General features: G+C 43.0%; 2 protein-coding genes across 15 annotated transcripts in view; both read right to left on the reverse strand.

Moving 5' to 3' along the window:
• The window catches only part of MRPS23 (mitochondrial ribosomal protein S23), a 135,617-nt gene that overhangs the window by 33,260 nt on the left and 80,105 nt on the right, over positions 1–22,252 (reverse strand). The window contains exon 9 of one of the 14 annotated variants that reach the window (XR_007770409.1): positions 4,915–4,953. The exons of the other annotated variants lie outside the window; for them this stretch is intronic. The gene's annotated coding sequence lies outside the window, so the exon portion shown is untranslated. The remainder of the gene's footprint in view (positions 1–4,914; positions 4,954–22,252) is intronic. 14 annotated transcript variants of the gene reach the window in all.
• Positions 1–22,252, reverse strand: part of CCDC182 (coiled-coil domain containing 182) — a 79,841-nt gene that overhangs the window by 33,260 nt on the left and 24,329 nt on the right. The gene's annotated exons all lie outside the window — the stretch shown is intronic.

The raw sequence follows: 22,252 nt of genomic DNA on the forward strand, positions 1-22,252 counted from the left end.
GCCAGGTTAGAAATAGCTAATCCCAGCCAGAATCAGGCAGGAATATGGAAACGAGTCACATTTTTTTAATCTCCAAAAAAGCGTGTGTGTTTTGAGATTTTTTTGGGTGCAAGGGACAAAATGAGGTCGGGGGGGTTCAATAATAGGTCTTCATTACTCAAGCTAGTTCTGCCTTCTTTAGCCATGCAACTCCATCTGCTCTCTTTCAATGTAACCTATGAATGTAATAGAAATGGAGATTCCGGGATAAATACTCTGAATAATCCCCAGGGACAGATCTAGTACCTAACCATCACCTCTGCATCTTGGAAGCACTCATTATGGCTCTGAGAATTACTACTATTAAATTATTTATAATGTGGTAGAACTTGGAGGTCTCAGCCCCATTATAAGTTACATGGACTTTGCAAGTAGGAAAAAAGGTAGGTCAGATTTTGGGTCTTATATGAAGCTTGATTTATGTGCCTCGCTTTTCAACTCCCATCTTACATACTGAACAGTTCTCTCTTACACACACATTTCTATGTTAGCAAAAGCCAGAAACAATCAAGCAGGATATCACTGCAAGGCCAAGCAAAAGGGAAAAATATGTGATGTACAAGCTAATCTTGCACATAATGTGGCATTAACAGCATTTCTAACAAGTGAGAACACGTAGGTAATGCAGAGTCTGATTCTGTTTCACTATTTTGCTTTCTAAAAATCAGTGCTGGTATGACTGTAGCATCTGAAAAATCCTACACGAAATGGAGAGCGGGCTGCAGGGGATGGCAACGAGATCTGGAGCCTTTTAACTCTGGTTCACTAACACGACAATACAGGACAAGTGTGACTGAAGCTGCTAATATGCGATTGGTGTTTGTTGGCCTGTACGAGATGAGTTGGTGATCTCAATTCAGTGCCTAAAATCATCTGTACTGTACAAGCAAAGCACTCTTACCAACAAAGCTGCACTTTTAACTTTTTACTAGATCACCCCCAGGAGCAAAACAAACTCTACTGGTGAGAGTCCAGTTTGGTCCATATAGCTGCATCTATGCTAGGGGCTTCTGCCGGTACCGCCAAGTCAGTCAGGGCTCATGCCTCTTCACACCCCTGACCAACCTAGCCATGTGAGCAGAAGGCTGTAGTATAGACCTGGCCTTAATAGGCAGACATCCACATCACAATTGGTACAATCAGGAACCCTCATTAGCATCCTCCACAGAGAAGCCAGGATTAAAGTGGTCCATAGGAAAACTATCTCCTCATCCCTAGAAATGTGCATTTAGGTACTTATATGGCCTATGTCACTGTAGTATCAAAATATCTCACAGATACTACTTATCCTGTGACGTAGAAAATCACAGTCTCAATTTTATAGATGGTAAACTGAGGCACAGAGCAGTCTTATGCATGGTCACACAGGATGGCTGTGGAAGAGCTGGGAAATGAACTCCAATAATCTGACTTGTGGTTGGTGCCTTAACCACAAGCCCCACTTCTCTCTCCAGGTCTGGGCTGAAGCTTGTACACTCACTGCCTGGATAGTACCTACCCTCTGGATAAACACAGACCTATTTTCTGGGGTTGTTAACGCAGGGCCAGACATTTAAAGGCACTTAGGTGCTTTTGAAAAATCCCTCTAGGCACCTACCTTCAAAAACCTTGACTCCTGGTGCCTTTCATAAGCACTACATTCAACAAAATAGTAATAATAAAAAACAAACAATCACATGGGTTTGCTAATATCAATTTTGTAGAAGTTGCAACAGTGTAATGGAATTGCTTTTCTCTTTGTTAAAACCTAAATGTTATTCAACGCCTAGAAGGCGGCTCTGGGTGCTTTATTCCTTATTCTCAATCTCTCATTAATGGGCAGCTCCTCAATAGGGTTATCACACAGGAGAACCATTCTAGACTTTTCTGCACTCATCCTTTGGGGCACTTCAGAGGGGGAAAGTCTAAAAGTATTCTTAAGAGGGCACATAACATCCTTCCCCTTTTCACAGATGGAGGAAACAGCTACAGGATTAGCAGGAGACACTGATATAAACAGAACACCTGACAAAATGCACCAACTCCCTTTCCCCCTTGTACAAGAAACTCCATTCCCTCTAATCAGAATCTACAGGAGCAGGGAAAGCTCAGCTGAAGTCTCTATTGAAAACACACCTGCAAATGTTATGAGCATAGTGGTGGAGATGAGAGCATTTCTGGGCTTAGATAGTTAAAAGTTGCCCACCACGTAGGTTAACTTTCCATTGTAACAGATGCTGGCTCCGTTGCTAAAGAGCTGACAAGATCAAATACCTTTAAAACATTTTATAACTAAAGTTCTTCCAAATATAACAGAGGATGTGATTCAAGACTGCCCATGCACTGGTGAACAGATAAGAATTTGTTACAGATTTCCTGCAGCATGGATACAGTTATACAACAATACCATCCAACCATCCACTAGCCACTCATATACACACTCAGCCCAGCACAGGTACAAGGCAGACTTCTCTCAGATCTCTCCTCCACTCTTTGTATCTCTAGCTGAGCTTTGTACAGTGCAGACTGCTCAAGACAGTGCCTATGCTGTTCTGTATCATATATTATTATTATGCTAGCAGCTAGGAGCCCCCATCATGGACCAGTCCTTCATTCTGCTAGGCACTAAAAACAGACACAGAACAAAACAGTGCCTGCCCCACAGAGCTTACAAACTAAGGACCTGATGTTCAGGAGATACTAAGCCTCCAAAAGTGCAGTTGGAGTTGATGAGAGCTATGGATACCTAGCACCTCTGCAAGTCAGGCACTGTTAATTTTACCCCCTGGCATCCATCAGTTCTGTGTGTCCTCCTGCCTACTCATTTTCAGATGTCACCACCCTCCATGGTTAGCTAAACATACTACAGCCGCAGGTTTCAACCTTTTTTCATTTGCAGACCCCTAAAAATTGTGAATGGAGATGCAGACCCCTTTAGAAATCGTAGTCTGCAGACTCCCAGGGGTCTGTGGACCACAAGTTGAAAACCACTGCTCTATGGGAACGACAACCTTTCACAGACCCCTTAGATATAGTCTGTGGACCCCCAGGAGTCTGCAGACCACAGGTTGAAAACCACTGGATTACAGTATCAAACTAAGAAAATATATGCTAATTTGGTAAGGATAATTGCAACGAATAGCCAAGAAGGACCATTTGGACTGTGGCATAAGCTCTCTCGCAGCCCAGCCTAAATATAAAAGGCCAAGAGTGCATGCTACCCATTTACAAAGGAGACATACAACCTGTAAGATTAAAATGGGAGTTACTAGATGTCGATATTAAAAGATAAAACAGAATTTTTAAGGTTACCTGAATGTAGAAGTTTAGATCTTGCAGAAATACTGGTTGTCAGTTGTGATGCAATTCCATTTGTCATATTGGGCACACCACCATTGACGTGCCACTGAATCTCTTCTCCGACTAATGCCTTCTCTGACTAAATGCCATTTTTTCTGTGCAAAACAATTGTCCACTAGTTATACCCAGGCAAGCTTGGGAGGGGGAGGTCTGTGACTAGCTAACACATTTTTAAACCCCACTCATTCTACTAAAACAAGCCAGAAGAGCAAGAAAGCAGCGGGCAACATTATGTCTGCACCTTTCCTTCAACAGAATTTGACAACACTTAGCTGCAAATAAACTCATCTCCATAGATTTTCCTTTCTTTATGTAATCTAGAGTCACTGTGGCTCTGTATCCCCAAACACCCTGATTACTGAAACGGTGATGTTGGGGGGAGATTTTTTGTGAAGCTGATCAGACAGGCTAGTTATCCAGCTGCCCTTTGCCAGCAACGGTTCTAGCGCTTCCTGCCAGCCCACGCATCGCACACTAATTGACATGACATATTGACTGGCACTCTTCCGGGGAGAGAGCAAAAAGGAGTATGCATACCATTCCAGCTCGGTAATAATTACTGATTAAAAACTAGTTAAAAGGCAATGAAGACTGAAACGTACATTAACCAAACGACCCTCATCTATAGCAAGCCACAGATAGATTGGAGTGATTATGAAATCATCACTTAAAATGTCTACAAACATTAATGGCTGTTTGAGTTTCCTGAAGATTTATCGTAAAGCTGTTAAGTTCTTCAGTATTACAGCTCTCCCCCCTCCTTCTCTGCGTGAAAATATATTCGCTTGGCTTTGTTTATGCACATTGACGTAGGCATCAAGTCCCTGGAACCATAAATATAGTGTCTATTTTTAACCTTTATAATGAATTCCTTTACTCATTGTTTTCTAAATAGAAAATGACACTGTTACCAATATTCATCATTTCACAGATGTAACAGGCCCAGTATGCTTGCCATGCTGTTACCCATACGTGAAATATTCATTAATGCTGAAGGTGTAATAAATGACTCCCCCTCATCTCCCTATAATTTAAAAGGTTTTAGTGTTTGTGTGGATATTGTCTAGTTAATTTGGGGCGATTATCTCTGCAGTCACTATGGGGCACCTTGGTGTCTTGATTCACATGAGCATTTAATCTTTTATTTTCCACTTATTTCAAAACACAGCAGTGAATGAAACCAAAAGAGCTCTCACATACCAAGTATGCAATCAAATGTAGTTTAAATAAACATGGAGGGGGGGGAGAATATTCTAACAGTCAGAATAAAGATTACAGTAGTTGGTCTCTGTTCATTGCTTTTCTTCATAGGGTTTACATTCAGCATTTTAGTGGGTCAAATTGGTCCCCCAGCGTAACTTCCATTAAGATATGAGATAAGGATAAGATAGGAGTTCAGTTAGCTCTAGCCAGCTTACCTGGATATAGATGGATAATCACTAAACATTAGTCTATTTGCTTAGGTCCAATATTTTGATGAGCATTTACAGACCAAACCTCGCAAACCCTTAAAGTCGTGTCATTGGGACTACTCACCTGAGTAGACTGCTTGGAAAGAACGTGCCTTCTTTTGTCCTACAGAGAAAAAGTCATTTAATTTCTCTGAAATGTAAGTGTCCTTCATGGCTCCCATGGCTCCCCAACTACCCAGTGGACCAACTGATTCTGTCTGCTTCTGATTTACACAAATAATCAGCAGTTCTGCAAGTGTCTTTGATCACTTGCTCTGCAAATTCCCTTAGCCCTAATCATTTCCATTTTGCGTTTTACCAGCCAGAGCTTTTATTCTTTTCTATGGCTTCGCTTTATGTTGGACTCAAATAACCTCCAGATTCATGCCATTAAACCACCCTCTTTTTCTTCCTTGTCTTTCCTGCTTCCTCTTTCACGTAGGACAGTAAATCTCTTCTGGGACTGTCGTGGTTTCTTTAAGTAAACTATAACCCTGACAATAAAGATTTTTAATTAGCTTGCAAGTTTAGTGCAAATAATTTTATTTAGTTGCTATATTATTTTCTTCCCTCTCTTAGTCCCCTGCAGTACATATATTAAAAAAGGGTGATCCTAGGTAATTTATTCATCCAGTTGAGCTGTATTGCTGTAATGGAGAGGAAGCATTATGTCCTACTATGAGAAGGACCTGATCATGCACGTGTGTACCACTGCTTGCTGCTGGATGGAATCAAAACTGCTTCCCTTTGCATCATTTGCCCTATATTGTTAATTGATAAGGGAGAGTCTCCTTTTGTTCAAGAGCTAGGGGCCTGTGTTTCTCCAGGCAGGAGGATCCACAGTCCATGCCCACCATCACTGTCAAGTTCCGAAAGGCCATGTTGTACAGCTCAGTAGTAACTGAAGAATTACAGGTGGCCAACGATGTGTTACAATTCAATTTCCTGTGGCAGTTGTTCTGAAACAGGGGTACACGTACCCTTGGGGGTACTCAGAGGTCTTCCAGGGGATACACCAACTCATCTAGATATTTGCCTAGTTTTACAACAAGCTACTGAAAAGCCCCAGCGAAGTCAATGCAAACTAACATTTCATACAGACAATGACTTGTTTATACTGTTCTATACACTGAAATGTAAGCACAATCTTTATATTCAAATTCTTTATTTTATTATATGGCAAAAATGAAAGTTAATGTTTCAGTAAGAGTGTGCTGTGACACTTTTGTATTGTTATGTCTGATTTTGTAAGCAAGTAGTTTTTAAGTGAGGTGAAACTTGGGGTACACAAAACATACCAGACTCTTGAAAGGGGAACAGTAGTCTGGAAAGGTTGAGACCCACTGTCCTAGCTAATGCATAGATCAGTGGTCCCCAACCTTTTTCATCTGGAGGGCACCAGACGACGAGACACAGAGGACCATGGTGGCGGATGAGCATCCGCCGAAATTCCACCTACAAGCAGCAACGTCAATAGGTGTCGCCGCCGAAATGCCGCCGACAAGCAGCGTCATCTAGAGGCGTCGCCATCAAAATACTGCAGAAAATCGGCGGCGACGCCTCTGGATGACGCAGCTTGTCGGCGGCATTTTGGCAGATGCTCATCTGCCGGCCAGTATGTGGGCACACTTAGATGCCCCAGCGGGCACCATGGTGCCCGTGGGCACCGTGTTGGGGACTCCTGTCAGGGTTTATAAGAGTTAGACTGTTACTGCAGAAAGAGAGAGGTAGCACTGACTAGATGGAAAGTCCAATATTTAAAATTAGTAGAGATTTCTTCTGGGATATAATTGATTTAAAAAAAAGTGGAAGCCTTTAATTGCTTCTTTTACTCATCACATAGGAAGAAGATGCTACTCAACCAGAAGTAGCACTTTGCATGTGTTGGTGCACGCATGTTCTCAGCTGAAAAACATTTTGTCCTGACTGACTTGAGCATCAAGAACATTCACATTCCCATTGCTCTAAACCTACTATCTCTCATTCTATTTGAAGAACAACCTACAGAGAGATTCCCTCTGCCCCTCTTTTCTTCATCATGCCTGCCTTGTACTGATATACAATGGGGTAGGGAATAATTTTAATGATAAACTATGGCAATTTTGCTCTTCAGAAGATAACATGTTCAGACTTAACTCAAGGTTGCCACAGTGAGAAACCAATACTAGGTTTATTTGATTCTTTAAAACTACTTGATAACCAATCTGACAAGGGCACTGAAGTCTGCATCTCTATTGGAAAATAGGAAAGTGTCAAAGAGGCAGTTGCTGCTGTTTCTGACACCACTGTAATTTTAAAAAGATGTACTGTATGGTTTGTCAAACTGGATAAACAAAGCCTGGTTTCTTTTAAAGTTAATACATCTGCCCTTGTCTCAGAATGGCTAGGTCTACTCAGTTAAAGTCTCTAAGCTTCCATTTGGCTCAATACTCCAGGCTAATTCGGATGTCTAGCCTGCCCTCGGGATAAGTACTCCTGTAGTTTCCAGACATGTAACCCAGCTGGGGAATGCTGACCCCATGGATTCTGAGCTCATCTATTTGGCAACACTTCTAACTGTACAATGAAATCTTCCCAAACTACCTGTTCCGTGGGACAGGTTTATACCTTGTAGCCAAGTGATCCTGGCAATGCCAAGGTTTGAAAGCACTAGGCAGCCTTGCAGTTGGGCAGGGGAGGGGGGGTGTGGAGAAATACACCACTGTAAGACAACAACTTTGTTAATACCACGTTTTCCTCACTGCATTGCCTACTGCCTCCAAGCTGGGCCAGGCAGTCAACAACTGCCATGCTATGTCATTTAAACTGACATGGCTTTAGGGAGATGCAGCTTTTCATTTCATTTATTTTTTTTAAAAAGGATGATTGGGGGGAAAACTTTTTTTTTTAAATCCTTTCACTCAGATTAACGTTTTCTCCACCCTCCACTTCCATCTTGAAAAACAGTTGCATCTTGCAGAAAGCGGGACCCTTTAAGAGGCTGAATAAAAGTGTTTTTCCGTGCTGGTTACTGCACTTCACTTGCAACTCCTGACAGCTTTGAAAATGGGTCCAATCAAAATCATCATTTCATATTGATTTTTGTTTTTTCACCCTGACAGCGCTGCACTGAAGGTGTTTTCAAGTGTTACTGAAATAGAAGGCTAAATTTACCCTGCAATGCTTCTCCTTCTTGGCAGGCTGTTCTGTAGACAGTTCTTTCTCTCGCTCTCTTTTTGTTTGTATTACCACAAAGCATGGACAAATTGGGATACCATCCCTCCGCGCGCGCACACGGACTGGATGAAAGCCGGGATACAATTTCCCAAGCATCTGAGAAGCATGAGGCAAGAGAGATTCATCCACTCATCTTGATGATTTTACATTCATTTTAGCACATTTTATACCCAAAAGGGACACAGACTTTTATAAACACAGATATCCATTTCATTTACTGCTCTAGAACAAAACTGAGTAAATGTTTAACAGCGCACAGCTGCTCTCCAAAATAGTTTAGGAAAGCAAGTGAAGAACCACCACTGTAACTAACAGAATCTACCGATGTAATTTAGGGAGGCAGAATGTAATCACCTGAACTGGACGTTGACCAGAACTCCTTTCCTACTGTTCAAAGTACCAGGGAGTCGTCAATAACTCAGGCAGGGGAAAGCTCTGTTTTGTGCCTTATCTGAAAGAGGATAGCCACAGCAGCACAGATATTCTAGGTCAGGACTGAACACAGAGGACAGCATCACCAATACCACCTACAGAACCTTCAGAGCTCTTCCACCCAAGTGCTGACCCAGCCCTACAATGCTTAGCCTGTGGGATAAGAGCAGCAGGTAGTATGGCTTCAGACCAGGGCCGCCCAGAGGCTGGGAGCAAGTGGGGCAATTTGCCCCAGGCCTCGGGCCCCACAGGGGCCCCCACGAGCATATAGTATTCTATAATATTGCAACTTTTTTTTTTGGAAGGGGCCCCCGAAATTGCTTGGCCCCGGGCCCCCTGAATCCTCTGGGCGGCCCTGCTTCAGACAGCCTGCTTGCATGTCCGACTTTCTACATTGCCATGAACATACAGTTCAGAAGCTGCAGAGAGCAACCGATTTTCTGCTCCTGACACACCTGCTCTGGCCCTTAGCTGTCCCAATGACAGTCCTAGCCTGTGCATCATAGTATCATAGAGCCATCCCGACTGGATTACTCTGTCTGCAAGCCACAGTGTCACCAGAGCTCCCTCAGTTTCCCCTCTCCAGTGACCCAATAGCTTCAATTCAGGTTTTCTTGTCTCTGTACTACCCCTCTTGGGAGCTGGTTTATTACAACATAGTCCAAATAGTCCGCAACAGAGGTCTCAAACACGTAGTCCATTTCTCAGCCCAGTCCAAGCAGTCATTAAAACTCAAGACGTCTCATCCCTCGATGCCCACATGCCACACAGCAGGCCTTCAATCAGGCCGGGACTCTGTGTCCTCCCCTGTCCATGTACCAGGACTGCTGACCCAGCCCTTCCAACTGGAGTGCAGCTCTGCTCTTCCAACAGGGACCTCCCCGCAGCCTCTCTGCTGCTTTCCTGGCCTTCAGTTTTCCCCCAACTTCCCAAGCAACACCTCCTGCTTCTTTCCAGGACCTCCTCCGATCCCTCTAGTCTCCAGCAGCTCTCACCTACCCTTCCTGGCAGAACCAGGCTACTCTGACACACTGGAACTCACTAGGTCTCTCCCTGATTCTATAAAGCCCAAAGGTGCTGTCCTGTCCTCTTAACTGGCCAAACAGGAGCACCTGTCCTGGCACAGGAGAGCCGGACCTACTTTATTTACAGGTCCCAGCCCCCTATGACATTTAGTTTAGAAAGCTTAGAGCCAGGATAAGTGATAGTACTAAGAAATGAGTGCATCAGATGATCAATTTTACACATAGCATGGTCTTAAAAAAACGTGAAAAGCATTTCAGTTCCTGCCAAAAAGCCAAGTTCAGGTCCTCAGGCCCCTGTGTTTCTGTAGGAGCAGCTATCGTCACTAATACATTCCTTACATGGCTTTAGATATTGGTGATGTTCTCGGTAACAGGCAAACAGAATCCTGAGCTGAGAGTCTCTGCAGGCAAGTGAAGGAGGAATGCATTTCGTTTTAACATTCATCGATTTTCAGTCTGTACACGTATTTCATTGAGAATCTGGGATCTCAGCTGTGTTTGTTAAAACTACAAAGAATTTTGTTTAACTCCCCTCTCCCAACTTGTAAAGAAAAGTTTCCCCCATCTCCTGCAAGGATTTCTACCAGAAAATCTTCACAAAAAGCAGCATCTTGTTGCTTGTTTGTTTTTAAACTGGCAACTGTAACATTTTGCAATGGAACAGACAGATTTACATCAAGAATGCTCAGCATGCTATAAAATCCAAGAAACAAAAATGTGCTCGGCTGTTCTCAATGTGGGCAGGGAGTTAAGAAATCAATGAAGAAAGAAGCAGAAACAGCAATGTACAATTCCACCTTCGTTACACATCAAATCTGTGTAACATGAAACCCCAATCTGAGCAGATGCTCTGTACAGACAGATCCCAAGTCCACTGCAGACGCCTACTGACTTCAACAGGGGACCAGTCATGTGGAGCAGTTTGCAAGACGAGGGTCTTCAAATGCTCCATCATACAGGCTGGGAATTGCAAAAAGGCCTAAATGAGTTGTGAGCCCCTACATCTCGATCTCCTTTGAGAATCCCAGCCACGTCTCTCATTTCTATCTCCAGTGCCATCCAGAAGCAGCTGGTTGGAAGTGGCTAGTGGGTATTTTTCAGTGTCCCCGTGGCAACCCACTCCTCCTATGTGTATTGTGTGTTAAATGTTTAAGAGATCAACTTTCACCTCTGTGATAGTACTTAATTGTGGTGGGACAGTATATAAAAGGGTCAGGACAGAGACGTGGAGATCACACCTTCAGACATCAGACTGGTAATATTTTTAAGTAAGCTGTTTCCGTTCCCATAACATTATGCTAAATTAAAAACGGGTACCTCATAGTGAGGTTTTTAAAATGATTTTCTGGGTGACAGCTATACTCTGGAGGTGTAAGGCTTCACCTTTCCCCCAGAAGTCAGTCTTCTAGCCTCTGCTTTGCGCTCTCTCACTAACAGATGAAAATCACTCATCCAGATCAAGGCAAAAGCCTCTCACTCGTGTTTTCCTTAGCACCCTCTGTTGGCTATGGTGCGAGAAACTGACGCAGGTTTCTCAACATGGAGGACACAGACATACTGGGTGAATCCTGGCCCCGCTGATTTCAACAGAGTCAGGGTATCACGCATTATTGGCATTACTGTAATGCAAAGAGGCCTCAAGCACAGTGGGGCTCTTGTCTTGCTAGGTGTTGTACAGATGCATAGCAAGAGTCTCTGCCACTTATCCTTTATAATCTAAGTATGCGAGACAGAATAAGGATGGGAGGGGAAACAGAGGCACAGGAGAGGTTAGCAGGTCAGCAGAGGGAACAGACTCCAGCTCTCTCAAGTCCCCGTCCAGTGCCCTAACCAGAAGAACACAGTGTGTCTTAATTACACTTTAGTGTCAAATTTAAGATCTACTCCTGCAAATCCACAGATTTTTGGAGCACCTGCACAGCCTGGATTGAAGTGTACAGGTCCCACGTTTCCCAGTGCAGTGTCAGTGCGCACTACATGGAGATGCTTCATTAATCACCGTGGCATGGGCACAATCAATTATAGCAATTCCTTAATATAGTGATACTCTTATAGCTCTTGCAGTCTATTGTGTACACTGTTGGAAGACTAAGGACTCTCTATTCTAAGAAAGCTCAGTAACTACGTGCTAAAAATCCTCCAGACATTTTTCCTAAACATCCCTCTTCAGCATAACTTAATACTCCAGGGTTGTAGTTATATTTTCTACTCACCAGGTGCTAAAATATTAAATCAGCAACCTACTCTCAATTTTGTTCAGTTAGATGGTAAGCTCTTCTGGGCAGAGGTTGTGTCGTCTTCTACTTCTAGACAGCACCTAACATTTTGGGAGCACTGATTTAATATAAACAACAGTAATACTAATAAATAGAGGAAAGTATTTAGGCTTTTTCTTATCTGCAGTATGTCTGAGGACACCCCCTCCGCCCCATAATAAAATGTTTAGCATTTGTATAGGGTTTCACATCTTCAAAGCATTATACAAATATTTTGTTCTTCTACAGCATCTTTCATCCAAGGAGCCAAAGGACTTTCCACACCTTACTTCACTGACAACAATGCGAAATGAAGAGAACACTACTCACTCACTTTTAAACAGAGGGTCTGAGCCAAATCCCCAGGTCTGAACTGTCCCATTTTTGCTGATGGAGTTTAAGTGACTTGACCAAGGCTATGCAGTGAGTGGGTGGTAGAGGTAGAGATTAGAAACTTCCAGGTTCTATCTTGTCATCCCACATGTAGTCCAGTGGACCAAGCTGCCTCCCAGTTTTCTGTTGTAGAAGTGGTGTGTACTCTTATAGCAATATATTAATGTTATAAGGCCCTCAGATATGAGCATGCAGCTCCTGTCGATTTTGGTGGGAATTGTTGGTGCCTACCTAAGGGTAGAACTGGACCTAAATAAAGGGAGAATGTCCTGGGCAAACATTAGGGGAAGACTTGAGAAAACAACAGGGGAAGGGACAGTATCTGAAGGGAAAAAGGGATCGTGGAAACCCAAGCACTTATGGTACAGTACACAGACTCCTAAGACTAGCATTTTCTTAACAGATTTGCTGTTTAAAAGCACCTGGTTTTTAATGACTGGTTTTGTAATGCAGTCCTTCTCCCCTTCCCATCAGGCTTGAACTTCTGATTCAGTTACCCTATTTTAATAGACTGCACCGGATTCCCAGTAGTCCCCATGGGGGTTTATAACAACATCCTTGCTCCTTCATTCTGCAATCGCTGTGAAGTAGAGTGTGCACCCTGGGGCCAGGCAGTTTGAACTTGACACCATTAAATTTTTGGGAACACAAAGCTATAACACCAGCTCATGTATGTACACTCCATATGCCGCTGGATATATATAGACTGAAGCTTAAACCAAAGACATTTTATTCCAGCAACTAAATGCACTCTCTTTCTCCCCAGCTTTTCCCAGCAATCCAGTCTGAAGAACTATTTTTAATCTCCAAACAGTCTAAGAGCACTATATCACCTGTCCCTACTGAACACTTACTGCTTTGGGGTTTATATGTTTGTTCCCAACTTTGTGTATAAATACTTTGTAAATTGGAAGCACTGTGTATAGATGATCATCCACCATGAAGTACTCAATGAGGGCACGCAGCCCCTTGCAGAATCAGGCACCATGTGAGGAAACTGGCACCCAGTGGCATCCTATGCAGCTTTGTCAGTAGGAGGCCCACGTGCATCAAGCTTGCAGCTTAATGGCAAAGTTGCCATTGAACTGAGTAGATCACTAGGACCATTCAGCAGAGGCAGCAGCTGTAGCATTAGTAATTCTGTAACTGACAGCACACTTCAATATTAGGAACATGCACACATCTGTCAGTATTGATAGCCAATGACATTGTGTAAATGCAACCTCTGCGGAATACCCTGTGCTGGATTTATTGATCAGATACACTTTGGAGATTAAGCTCATTGGCTCTTTGGAGTGTCATGTGACTTTGGGCATATTAGCGCAACTAAGTCAAACAAAGTAAGGTCACCGATGTAACACAGACATGGAGTGACAAAATGTGACCTCTCATTGTGATACCAGCTTACAACGTAGCAGTGTTTATTTCTTGCAGCTCATGGTTAAAAGCTTGTCCTGCACATCCTTCTGTGCATTACAGTTTGTATCAATCAAAATAAAACTAGGCCCCGAAATGCAGCCAATGCTAAAACGATGAAGGTATTCCACTTAGAGCCTTCATACATGACGCTTAACAATGCTCTGCCATTAGCAATCAGCGCATCAGCCCAGCATTCTGGCCCGTTTCACAGAAAATCAAGAGGCAAAATAATTGAGTCAATAGTGATACAAAGGGATTGCTCCTTCAGCCCTATTCTTCAGCTAACAAACCTTCAGCAGGGCTGAAAATTCAAAAGCTCAGGGAATCAAAAAAGAATTGATTTGATTCAGAGCTTCAGTCTAAGCTGTATTTAACACATCATTTTTGCTTGCTCTGCCATACAATAGAAGCTGTTTGAGGGAAGAAGGACTTACTTTGCAGGAGAGCGGGCGGGTGAATAAAGGAGAATACTAAGCAAGAATCACAAGGGCAGGAAAATTCACTCGCCCTTCAACTTCATAGCTGGAATACACTGCACACAAAGCCAGTTTCAGTAGGTAACGGTTCATGAATACGCACAAGCGGCACCTTCTAACACCTCTTTGTTCAGATGGTCTAGATCAGCCCAAAGAGCGATAGACACAAGACATGAAGTTCAGATCTCAGTCTGAACTTACCCCAGTTTGAGGGGGTCTGGATCAGATACTCTGATATCAATCCACCCAGCTGAGTGGGCTTGAAGAGCTCAGAGCCCAGACTTGGATGTAGTCCCAGCTCTAGCTTGGAGAGAAATGCGGGAGTCCCCCTGGACAGAATTCATATGAATGTTTCTCCATGTTTGATCCACCTGGGTTCACATTCCTCTGTCCTTGGAGTTTCTATTTCAGGTTGAGTGAAACTCAGATGATAACTCAGAGTTTCAGCAGGTTTGGCATCAACCACCTAAGCCTCTTCAATTTTTTTTAAATGCAAAACCCATGACCTGGCCCCAGATCTGCATAAAATTCGTCATGGGGATCTCTAAATCACATTTCAGTGGAAGCTGGTCCAACTCTGGAGTTTGCAGCATGATCCAAGTGTCACTGGACATTATAGTTATATTCCCAGTGTGTAAGCTTTATTTTCACCTATTTGAATATTCTCTTTAGTACAATGCTAGTGATCATACCCTAATTCCCTTTCCAAACAACTGGATGGCCTAATTAGAGAGGCTTTAATTAAAGGACAATTAAAAAGCTACAGCAGGCTTCATTTAATAAATTACAGAGACAATGCAGTCATATACCTGGACCCACTAGTAAATAAACGTGTGCAACTACCAGGGCATGTAGAACTAGTAAAAAAAAAATAGCAGGAACATCCTGGAAGTGCCGCAAACCTCTCTGTCCCTCTCAGCTACCGGCTCCTTCCCACTCCACAAGATCCACAGCTGAACCCACTTCCCAGCTATCAGAATGCCCAGACGATATCCTGGCCATCTGAAAACACCTAAAAAGCTTAGTGTCTTTTGAAGTCTAGCCCCCCTGCAAGATTCCATTTCGAATGATACTTTGCACTTGTACAGTGCATTTCAACTGTGGGTGTTCAATGGCTTTACAAAGAGCTATTAGTGATAAGCCTCAGGAGACATCTTTGGGGCAGTACTACCATGCCCACTTTACAGATGGGAAATAGAGGCAGAAGGATTAAATGATTTGGCCATGGCATCACAGAGAAACAGTGCAGAGCCATAAATAGAAGCTGAGTGTCCTTATTTCCAGGTCACTGCTCTGTTCATTAGACCCTACATGATTTTTAAACTATTTCTTGCCTAAAAAGAAAATACAAACAGTACAGGTGTTTCTTTTAGCTCTACAGTCCTCCAATGCAGGGAAAGACGTTTTTTCTTCTTAAAAAAAAATCATCTGTGCTTATAACCCAAACAACCGTTTGAAAGGCCAATGTACTACAAAGCGGCTTCCCAATGCAACTTAAAATGGCAGAGAGGCTAAAACCTAGAAGTCAAGCAGAAAATCCAATTCAACTGCACTAAGACTACTATAACATCTTTACTACAGGTGGCTGGGAAATTTGCTATTTTCACACACATCATTTTGATGAAAATAAAAATGTTTATGTTGAAAATGAACTATTTTCACAAAACTTCATATTGTGACCAAAAAAGCTGCTCCCCAAAATATCCTTTGACCAGCTTTAATCTTTACACACACATCCCTTTACAATCCAAGACGATGAACAAACAATTGCATATTTCAAAATGTGTCACTTTTCTTCCTGTTCGCTGTCAATAGGAAAAACAACAAAAACTAAATACCCATACACATGTGCGCATACATATATACAGGTTTTAAAGCATTACCGCTGATGCAAGTAAATTCAAAAGGTCCTGGCTTCACACCCTAGTGCAACATAGGCTCAGAAATTTTAAACAGACTTTTGAATAGAAACCTGTATAAAACACACCCCGGCACACGAATGTGAAAGCTCTTTAGACTATTTCAAGCGCAATATTCTGTACATTCCATAGCACGTAATGACCCTTAAATTATCACTAAAAAAGGGGGACTGCATCTTTAAGGCTATTGTACTCTTAATGAAGTCCATATGGTCTCTGCTGACACAGAGGGGACATTTAAATCCACCACTGAGGCAGCTGATTTGATGTGTTGACGAGCAAGTCATGTTGCTATAATAAGAAGTGTTTATTTGAATAATAAGGTCAGGGAGTTAAGTAGTTGGTATTCCACTCCTATGAAGCAGTTTGCACAGTGTCACTAATAATTAAAAGGGGTTTTGACTAATCTAGTTGCTCTTCCTAAATATACTCCACTCTGTTCAAGAAACTCATCAAAGCAGCAAAGTGATCTTCGAGGTTATTAATTTCCTTTGCGCCACAGCTGGAGCAAATTTATTTGCTTGAATTAGCATGTAATAAACTTATAATAAAACTGCCATATCCCTCACTTCAGAGATATAGTTTGTGTAATGGGTAGTTAAATCTAGGTAATGTAGCAATAGTCTTTAGGCTTGGAAATCATAGCAAGAAATATGTAGTGCTGCATTATCTCTAGTGGTTGGGCTGCAATGTGACTTCTTCCAAATCTTGGCAATTTTACAAAGCCTGCTGAAGATCATGCAAAGAAAGGAGCTATCATGGTGGAAATTACTGATGATGCAGCAGTATTCCTGCCAGTAGCACAGCTCTCTCCCAGGCAGACATTGTTCACTGCTGCTCAAACATTTATCATCTGGTAACCATCCTGCCTTCTTATAGCTGTGACCTGAAGACAGTACAGCAAGCTCTAGGTAGCGGAAGTCCTCAACCAAAACCACGTGACCAAAGCACCCTTTGAAGTTTGGGGAAGTTCAGAGCCACAGAAGGCTGATCAGCCTCTAGATCTTGTACTGATGTCAGCTCAAGGAGAGCCTTACGGAAGAGGCCTTTGTTTTTGGAGCACAGTGGCATTACGTTCAGACATATGGTTAAGGTCATGATTAATCTCTGTGTACACATAAGGCCACTGATCGTTATGAAAAGTTCCAGCTCAGATTCCAGGGGGAAAGATAAATGAAGATTATCAGATTTGAAAGGCATAATCCTCAAATATGGGGAAAACCAAGGGCCAGAACAACAGGATTGGAATAAAGGACTGATGAGTTTAATGGATACAAATTCTTCCTCAACTCTTCAGAATTCAGAAGTGTGCCAGCACCTAACAGAGACAGAAGGTAGAAGGAAATGAAACCAGCCTTCCTCCTGGGTGTTCCTACACAAAGTCATTGTGTTCCAGTGAAATGATGAGTGGAGGCTGTTCATAGGAGCAAGAAAAGTTAACAATCGTTAGGCACAGCCCCATGCAGTGAGCAAGTTTCAAGTCCCCTGTGCAGCCACTCCTGGGCTCATAAGTGTACACTATTAAAAAGGATGGGTCATCGGTGGAGAAAGGCCATCTACTCCTCAGTCTCACTCCAGCTAGGAGGGAGGAGTAACTTGAGACCTTCAAGCAGCATTCTTATGAATGCAGAAGCAGGTTGACTCCCTTAATGCTCACCTTGCATCTGTGTGTAGATAGATATTCCTTGCCTGCAATATGCAGGATCAAGTGCCAAAGGGGACAGTCAGACCTAATTTACAGCAGTGGGCAAAGATCCTAATATAACACATGCAGGACAGGATAGGCTTTGGTTGAACTGGGTTGAAGGGGGAACCAGAGAATCAAGTTGAGATAGAATGGAGGCAAAACTGGCTGAATGGAAGACAGAGAGTTGGGGCAGGTTGGAAAGACTTTAATCTAGTGACAACTGATGCTTAAGGAACGAAATAGATTTGGCATTAAATCTGCTAACACCAGCAAGAACCATGGAGAGGATGAAATCTCTGAATTGGGTTGAACTTGGTGCAGTGTATCCAAGTAAGAGGAATTAATTTGCTTCAGTTCACTAAGTTGAGCCTTTATAGTTTGCAGTTTCTCCCACACAATAAATCCTGTCTGTCTTTCTCAGCATAACACTTGCCTTCCAATCTTTAAACAATAAGAAATGGCTGAATATGGACGAATGTGGCTAGATAAAGTTCAGCTACACAGGGAAGGTTCACCCCAACCCTTCCTTTTCAATTGTTGTTATTCTCAGATGCTGAGCAGTGAATAATTTCTTTCCTGCCCCCCTCCCAGCCCCACCAGAGCTTTTCTGTATTATATGAGGCTATGGGCATTAGCCAGAGGTGTCAGACAAGGTATTAAGGAGGTGTCAGTAGTGAAATAGCAAGGATTACAGTAAAGTCTAAATAAGGTGTAAAATAAAACCAAAAGGTGATAAAGTCATTGATAAGAAAAGCTGGAGAAAAAGAGGAGTGCAATTATTTTTCATCTCAGTTGTTCAGTCTCGCAGCGCATACTTTGTAGCTTTCCAAGACTTAGGTAGAATCCCCCCCTCCCTTTTTTGTACATCATATTCCCCTCTTAGTAATGTTATGGCTCACAGGTGTTTTCACAATAAAAGAACAGCAAGAACCCTCTTCACAAAAATAATCACTGTCATTCCCAAGTTGGCTGCGTTACGTTCTGTTCTCCTACTGAGTTTTCATATTGAGGGAGAGTCATACTGCGCATGGTATGGATGCATTTTGTCAACTAAATATTAAATGGCTGACACAGTCCAGCATACGGGGAATCCCCTTTGTTCTGAAGCCCTGTGAGGAAGTTCAGATCTGGTAGGCTTGAGCCTGTCTCCAGTTTATTGTGATATTCCGGACTGAACAGTCTTACAGAGTCACACAGGATCCTAGCCGTAGCTGGGGAGGAGGAAAACCAAATGTGAGCCAAGCAGATGTACCTAGTGGTGTGGTCTGAGCATCATAAAGCGCCACCAGGACAAACAAGAACCACCACGTAGATAGTAGGCAAGGAGCAGTGGCAGGCCACCTGATGTTGTGAGAACTCCTACCTATGCCTTACCAGAAAAATTAATAGGGGAAAAGACCCAAGCCTGCAAAGACAACACACAGAGCTGGATTAAGCATGGCCATTTTGGTTCTCAGTGGTTGTGTAAACCCTTTTTGGGGAGACTGATCCACCTGGGTTTCCTTGCCGGAGTTTTTGTGATTCATTCAAACAACAATCAAAATCAAAAGTAGCAGCCAAATTTTGCCCAGTTTCAGGGAATATACATGTAAAACCACCACATTCACCTCCCTAACAACCTAGACCGTGGGCTCCCCCAATCATGCCTGAGTTTCAGATGAGACAAAATAGGCAGGTTTCACCAGCTTTCAGATTTATGAAAAGCTTTGCACAATTCTAGTCAAGAGGCAACAGCAGGGCACTCAACAGGGGACAAGCTACAGTACCCATCAAACCGCATTAAACCAGTGTTATTGTACTCCTACACACAGCCCTTCTGAATGGTAATTTAGAATATTTCTAGGGTTCTTCCATTGCTTCTCCTAATTGAAATTCTCAGTTCATACCTTTTGAAATAATTAAGAGCCAGAATACTGCCCAGTGAAACAATACTTGTACGATATTTGTATAATACAAATAATAGTCTAATCTGTGCCCCCCTGGGGTGTTCTGCTCATGTTGCAATTCCCCAGTCCCTAGCTGTTTGGTAATGTGCCGAGCGTACCACTAGCCTGAAGGCGAGCGTTACAGGTGCTCCAAATTCAAGAGGGTTCAGCTAGTGAAACGGAGGAAAAACATCTAATTGAATGTTGCCAGGATGAGACTCAGCATTTTCCAGAGAGGTGTACGAGCCAGACATGCACTTGTAACAGCCCTAAAAGGGAGGACACACACAGAGTTGGCTTAACTTGCTAGTGCGCTGCACACACCACTAAGGCTCTAAATCCAGCGGTGATGCTGCATCCACAAGTGCAACCCTGCAATGAAATATAAAGTTTTGTTTTTTATTTCAGTAGAAAAAAATGTCCTAAGGAATTATATGCTGAGGACTAAAAACTATAGAGTTACTACTTATGCATGTGAAATTATTTTAAGCGTCAGATTCACAGCCCTGGGGTCTGAAATCCTCTATTCACCCACACAGTCAGATGCAGTGGCACTGTCTGTCCAAGTTGTCTCCATTTTACGGAAGAAGGATGGAGGGGTTTTTGGGAGGATTAAGACACTGAAATGGGATTTAGGAAATCTGCCTCAGCCTTAATCACTCTGTGCCTCAGTTCCCTGTCTACACATTGGAGACAAACCTACTCCCCTTCCCACACCTTTTATCTCCCATCTAGTTGGTCTGCTCTGAAGAGTTTGCAGGCTATCTCTAGCTATAGAATCATAGAAATGTAGGGCTGGAAGGGAGCTCGAGAGGTCATCAAGTCCAGCCCCCTGCACTGAGGCAGGACAAAGTAAACCTAAACCTTCCCTGACAGATGTTTGTCTAACTTGTTCTTAAAAACCTCCAGTCATCTGGATTCCACAACCTCCCACCTCTTCCAGAGCTTAACTACCCTTATAATTAGAAAGCTTTTCCTAATATCAAACCTAAATCTCCCTTGGTGAAGATTAAGCCCATTACTTGTTCTACCTTCGGCACACATGGAGAACACTTGATCATCACCCTCTTTACAACAGCCCTTAGCACAGTCGTCTTCTCTCTAGATTAAACATGCCCAGCCTTTTTAACCTCTTCTCACAGGTCAGGTTTTCTAAACCTTTTATCATTTTTGTTGCTGTCCTCTGGACTCTCTCCCATTTGTCCACAGCTTTCCTAAATTGTGACGGCCAGAATTGTACACAGAATTCCAGCTGAGACTTCACCTGTGCTGAGCAGAGCAGGACAATTACTTTCTTTGTCTTACATTCAACACTCCTGTTCATTCTCCCAGAATGACATTAGACTTTTTTGCAACTGCATCACATTTTTTACTCATATTCAATTCATGATCCACTATAACCTCCAGATCCTTTTCAGCAGCAATATCACTTTGCCAGTTACTCCCCATTTTGTAGTTATGCATTTGATTTCTCCTTCCTAAGTGAAGTACTTTGCACTTATCTTTATTGAATTTCATCTTGTTGATTTCAGACCAATTCTCTAATCTGTCAAGGTCATTTTGAATTCTAATCTTGTTCTCCAGAGTGCTTACAAGCCCTCCCAGCTTGGTGTCATCAGCAAATTTTAAAATCAGACTCTCCACTCCATTATCCAACTCATTAATGAATATACTGAATAGAACCAGACCCAGGACTGAGCCCCACAGGACCTCACTAGACACAATTCTCCCCAGTTTGATAGTAAATTACTAGATAATTACTCGGAGTACGGTCCTTCAACCAGTTTTGAACCCACTTTATCATATATTCATCAAGACCACATTTCCCTAGTTTATGAGTCTGTCAAGTGGACCGTATCAAAAGCTATGCTTTTGTACAGTGCTTACCACAATGAAGACCTGATCTCTGTTGGAGCCTCTTGGCTCTACAATAATAGAACTAACTACAAATGATCAACTCTGACCTGGAATGGCCACCTGTTGTTAAGAGGGTTGTTAAGTCTTCATTCCCATTCAGTCTTTGGTCTAACTGTTGGGACTGTCAACAAAGGATTCCAATTAATGCCCATTATGGCGTGTTTCATTACATAGACCAAGACTACCGAATCCATGTCATATACAGGGGCGGCTCCAGGCCCCAGCACACCAAGCGCGTGCTTGGGGTGGCATGCCCTGGGGGGCGCTCTGCCGGTCGCCGGGAGGGCGGCAGGCAGGGTGCCTTCGGCAGCGTGCCTGCGAAGGGTCCGCTGGTCCCGCAGCTTTGGTGGATCTCCCGCAGGCGTGCCTGCAGAGGGTCCACTGTTCCTGCAGCTCCACCGGAGCCGCGGGACCGGCGAGTGGCAGAGCGCCCCCCGCAGCATGACCCCATGCTTGGGGCGGCGAAATGTCTAGAGCTGCCCCTGGTCATATAGGCCAAAAAACCAAGACAAAGAAATTCACACTCACTACAGATCTGGGCTGGATTCAAAATGATGATCTACAAGTGAAAAGCACACCAACTACCCCCTGAACAGTCCAGCCTGCCCACATGGTTTATTTAGTTTGATTCAAGTATATATTGATACAGGACACAAGTATTCAGACTAACAAATACAGTGTTAGGTGACATTAGTGTACAGTAATAGAAGTGCGAAAATATATCCTGTATTAGCCTCCACCTCCCATAATAACTCAGCC

Source organism: Gopherus flavomarginatus, chromosome 19, assembly GCF_025201925.1.
Source record: "Gopherus flavomarginatus isolate rGopFla2 chromosome 19, rGopFla2.mat.asm, whole genome shotgun sequence".
Taxonomy (NCBI): domain Eukaryota; kingdom Metazoa; phylum Chordata; order Testudines; family Testudinidae; genus Gopherus; species Gopherus flavomarginatus.